Here is a 5,893-nt window from a genome sequence, read left to right as displayed (position 1 = left end):
TCCTGTCCACATGACCCACATACTTAATTTACTTTACTTTGATCTCTTCCTCTGCATTCAGTAATATAAGTGGTTTGATTTACTGGGTTTAAAGACCCTGCATTTGCCACACATTTGATACCTTCATCTCCACAACTTTTTAATGAAGATATCCTACGGAACATTGCAGGTCATGGATAACTTTGTGGTTTGCTGACAATTTTTATAAATAGAATTGTACTGAAGCACATCCACACCTTTCACTAAGAGCTGTGCACCAGCTGGCTTCCACAAGAGGTGTACATGCTGTTGTGGCTACCACTGCATGTCTCTAGCGATCCCTGAGAAATTCCAGCAGGTTTTACGAGTGCTGAACACCCACATCAATGGACCGCAGAAAAGAGCCTTCGCCATCACAGCCATTAAGGGTGTGGGCAAAGATGCGCTCATGTGGTGTTGAGTAGAGCAGACATCGACCTTACCAAGAGGGCTTGAATGCACACTGAGGATGAGGTGGAGCATGTGGTCACTGTCATGGAGAATCCCCACCAATACACGATCCCAGACTGGTTCCTGAACAGACAGAAGGATGTAAAGCATGAGAAGTACAGCCAGGTTCTGGTCAACAGAATGAACAACAAGCCCTGCAAAGACCCGGAGCTACTGAAGAAGATCAGAGCCCACAGGAGGCTGCGCCACTTCTGGGGCTTTCAAGTTTGAGGCCAGCACACCAAGAGCACTGGACGCCATGGCCGCACTGTGGGTGTGTCCAAGGAGAATGAGGCTGCAGATGTTCTCCATTAATAAATAGTTTATATTCCTAAGGGGGAAAAAAGAGTTGTGCACTAGTAATAATGTGCATACCTTAATCTCAGCATTCTGGTAGGCTGAGGGAGACGGAGTATAAATTCCAGCCCAGCCGGGGCATTTGGCAACGTTGTGAGACTCTGCCTCAAAATAAAATATAAAATGAAGGTTGGAATATAGCTCATTGAGAAGGTTTTGGGTTCAATCATAGTTTAAGAAAAACATTAATACTAATAAAAATAAGAATGAAAGATTGTCTATGGCTGCCTTTGCACTAGACTGGAAGAGATGAATAGTTCTGGTCTGGGAGAGACCATAATCCCCACAAAGATAAAATATTTACAACACTCTGGCCCTTCCCAAGAAATGTTTGCCAAACACTGTCCTCTATTAGCCTAGAAAGGAAAAACTGATATCCCTCTGTTAATCGATTACCCTGACATTTCTGCTTCCTCATTATTGCATTCTAGAGTGTGGCTAGATTTAAGAGAAATCAACCAAAGTTAGTCTTTCCTATGTCACTACTTTTGCACACAAAGAGTAGGATGAGTTGGTAGAATGATACTCATTCATATTAGCAACATGAATAGATATAAGAAAACTTTGTCTGACAAATGAGAAATCTTTTTCCCTTTAAGAGTTCTTTTAAGGTTAATGATACTAAAAGCAACACATAAACCTTGCTGTGGATATTTAAGGTTGACACTTTTGATGTCATTCTTTCAGGTTGGCATCTCCCTCACACATCTGGGTACCTAGTTGGAAGTATTTTATTAGCTTCTGAAAAAAAGGCAGCATTCTAAGCCAGAATAATGGGTGACTTTTTTAAAAAATAAAGAGCAGCTTATTGCCATTAAGACAAGAAAATTACTAACGCAGGCAATCATCTCCTGCCACTCTAATTGCAGGCATTCTAAATTATCCGCTTAGGAAAATTACCTTTAGGATATTTAAAGACTGCCTTGAGATATACAAATTACAGATTGACAAAAATTTTCCTAGAAAACTATCGATTGTAGATAAATAAAGCCTGATCAACAGTTCAAAATAAAAAGTTGCAACATTAACTTTGAAGACAGTAAGTATGTTTTATTCTACTTCCTATATTAATGTTTGTTTTAAAACAGCTCAGACATACGTCTGATGGAACTTAACTCAGTGCCTCACCCTCGAAATAACTGTCAACTTTAATCAAAGAATGACTTAATGAGTGAACTAACAAAATGGCAAAGTAATGAGTGGAGAAATTTAGAGAGTCAAAAACTAAGTGCTTTCTTAAAGGATTAATTTGAAACTATTGTATTTTGACTTTCAATCTTTATGATGTCAAAATATGCCTGACTACTACCATCCTTCTCATCTCTGCTATTGCTTAAGCTTGGCCCCCTCCTCTCGGTGATTATAGTAAGTTGTAATAACTTTAACTTGCGATGAACTCTGTTAAAATGGTATTTTATCTCTCCTACTAGATACCAACCTATTTTAAGGCTACAGTCTGTATATCTGACAATCTAGCATCATACCTAATATTTATCATTGTATCAAATAATGTACTTTAAAAATTATTCAATGAATTACAAATTCATCTGGAGTAGGGTGAATGAGTATGGGAAGATTAAGGGGCCAGATAAAACTGCCCTCTGAATAAGATACTGCATCTTGAGGATGAGATTTTCAGCAAGCAGGGCTAAAAAGGACACAGTTAAGCCAAGAAGAGTATACAAACCTGTAAAACTGGGACTTGGAACTGTTTATAGCAGCACAATTTACAATAGCTAAATTATGGTGGTGGCCTACCCAGCTGTAAACAGGTGAATAAAAAAAGAAAGAAAATGGGGCATATATACACAATGGAATGCCATGAAAAGGGATAAATTTGAGTGACTTGCAGGAAAATGATGGATCTTGAAACTGTAATGCTTACTAAAATAAATCAGATGCAGAAGGTAAATATCGCATGGTTTCTCTCATATGAAAAATTCAAAATATAAATTATTTAGAGAGAAAAATAAAGGAGAAATAGTAGGAAAGGACTGGTAGACTTTACAAAGATGGAAGGCAATTTAGTGTAAAAAAGTGAGGAGTAATTAAGGTGCAATTTCCCAATTGCACCAGTTCCCCAAACTGAATGTCGTGACATGCATCACAAACATATATAATACATAATCCCAGCACCCGGGAGGCTGAAGCAGGAGGATCGTTGCGAGTTCGAGAACAGCGTGGGCTACAAAGTGAGCTCAAAGCCACCTGAACTGCATAGCGAGATCCTGTCTCCAAAAAGATAAAATATATATATATATAATACAAAATTATTCAGTACATCAATAGTTTAATATACCTAAAATCCAAACCCATGAGAAAACCAGGAACGTGGAAAGATGATTACAGTTGATGTCCTCTTTATTTCACCAGTACTCTATCACCGTAGGTTGAATTGTGCTTTCCCAGAAAGATATGTTGAAGTTCTGACTCTTGGGCCCTGTTAATATGACTTTATTTACAAAGGTGATCTTTGCAGATGCATGCAAGTTAAGAGGAGTCATTTAGGGCAAATGTTATTTCAATGTGATCAGTGTCCTCAAAAGAAGACAATTCAGACACCAGAAAGATGGAGAGAAGGTCAGGTGACAATAGGGACAAATCAGGAAGTCAGCTACATGACAATAAAGGCAGCTGTAAACCAAGGAACATTATGAATGTTCAACATCAGAAACTAGAACTGGCAAGGAAAGATTTTCTCTAAGGGTTTCAGAGGAAGTATGGCCCCATCGACACCTTGCTTTGGACTTCTGGTCTGCAGAACTGTAGGAGGAGAGCTTGATATTGCCTTAAGCCACTCAGTTTATGATGCTTTGATGCAGCAGGCCTACGACTCCCATGCACACTTCCTGGCTGCTAACAGCTCATAGACCCCTTCTCGAGAGAATGCTGTGGCCCTATTTATAACTGTTTGCCTCACTTCCTCAAATTTTCCTGACAGTAAAAACTTACAAAAGAATCCTCACTTCAGACTCTCTTCTTAGAGAACCCACACAAAGACAATGACTATGATGTTGAATACTCTGCATGTTTAAGAAACTGAGACATTGTTCTATTAGGAGCTTGTCCACAATCTTCAGGTTTGCTTGGAATACTCAGCTTTAACTTGCTGTGCTGTCAAGTTGTTTGTTATTATTATTATTATTATTATTATTATTATTATTACTATTACTATTACTATTTTTGGCCTTCCTTTCATTCTTAAAGAAGAAAAATCTGCGTTGGATTATAAATCATGGGATAACACTGGGTAATGTTGTATAAATCCAGTGAAGATGTTTAAACAGATAAGTGATGTGGTTCGGTCTTTGTATTAGAACAGTGGATGTTTTCAAGGGAAACAAGCAGAGGCTCTAAAATCTATGTAAGAGATTACTGTAAGTTATTAGAAGAGAGGCCAATGTAGCCAATGCAGCAGAGATAAATGAAGCAAGGAAAATGATTGGTTGACAAAATTAGGTGACTGGTAGATGTGAGGAAGTCCATAAAGATGCCCACTTCTTATTGACTGAGATTTCAGTGTAATGATTTTCAAGATAAAGAAGAACTAAGATGTACTTGATCAGGATTTGTAGATGCTGGACTGGTTGGGAATCCAGATGGCCATGTTAACTTCCACAAGAAGTCTCAGAAGAAAATATCCATTTTTAAGTCATGAAATTATGTGGGGCTGTCCATTAAGGAAAGGCGATCATAGGTGAAGTATTAAATGAATGCATGTTACCTTTTTATACACAGACACTCACAGAAGAAAAAAAAAATGAATGATGACAACACTTTGTAACTGACAGAAAATTTTCCACAGTAACATTTTTCCATATATGGCCATAGAACAGATCATCCTAATTTTAGTGGCTGTTTTCTCCCTGAAAAAATAGTCATCCTCTTCCAAGATTCTCCAAAAACTGTACTGTATTATAGCATCAGACTCAGGTTTGAGGTCAGTAACCTTGCTGAGGTTCCTCAGAATCAGTAAACCTTGACTGAAACTGTAAACAGAAGAGAAAGTTATCTGCCCACTCCATAACCAACATCCAGTAATGCAATAGATAACCCCATTTAAAAGGAGAAAATACAAACACGAATCCTTGGTCTATGGAAATTTGGAAATTTAGCTAGACAAGTGTTGCTGTTTTCTTGATCAAGGCACAATTCTCCTCTCCCTTACTCTTGGTTTTGATCTTTGAGTCATCATTATTTTTCAGTGAGAAATGTCTTGTATTTTGCCACTAGACATTTTTCTTCATCTGCTGCTTACCCACGAAAATGTGAGTGTTTAAAGCCTTATTTTCATTTTCTACTATGTTTATCCCTATTTGGCCAAACTAGCAAATTGCAGCTAAAATGTATACATATCTATATATATCTATATCTATCTATCTATCTATCTATCTATAATATATAGATAGCTGATTGATATATATATGATATATATAAGCTGAAATAATATAATAATTACATAATAATTTATATAATGGATATATAAACTGATATAACTATATAATACATATAGCTGGTATATAAACATACATATATATATATATATATATATATCAGGTTATCTTCTACTCCATTTATCAAGCCACTTACCCATAAGTTTCTTAGACAGAATGTTTTATTTTAGCCTTCCTATAGAACTGAGAACAATATCCTCCTATTTCCTAGAAGTTTAAAAAAGGTTATTAAAGAAACCCCTAATATTTTTAGAAATCCTTCTATCTGATACAAAGAACATCTCAGAAACAACCTTAAATTTCTTTGGGGTCTGAACAAGGTTAAACTCATACTTCTGCCTTCACTTTTACCCTAAGGGTCCCTATTCCTCACAACTCTCAGATCTTGATACCAGTCCTAAGGCCGGCCTTTTCTCTTTTTTAAAATGGTTACTAACTGGAAAAATTGCCTGAGCCCTTCAACTTTTTCCAAATTTTTCTTGAAATCTCAAAATATGTTCACTTTTCCTTTCTCATGTTCTAATTTTAGCATTTAGAAAACATATTTTAAATTGTCCACCCAGAAATCATTTAGCTCTTCTATATCATTACGTATGTTTTTAATCTCCATATCA

The 5,893-nt window shown here is 36.7% G+C and overlaps 1 pseudogene; it reads left to right on the top strand.

The window, feature by feature from the left end:
- Nucleotides 1–304: 304 nt before the first annotated feature.
- LOC102003873 lies at nt 305–783 on the top strand (annotated as a pseudogene).
- The last annotated feature ends 5,110 nt before the right edge of the window (nt 784–5,893 follow it).

Source organism: Chinchilla lanigera, unplaced genomic scaffold, assembly GCF_000276665.1.
Source record: "Chinchilla lanigera isolate Chin_1 unplaced genomic scaffold, ChiLan1.0 scaffold00017, whole genome shotgun sequence".
NCBI lineage: Eukaryota > Metazoa > Chordata > Mammalia > Rodentia > Chinchillidae > Chinchilla > Chinchilla lanigera.
Note: the sequence above shows the minus strand (reverse complement) of the source record. Positions and strands in the feature narration are given on the sequence as shown.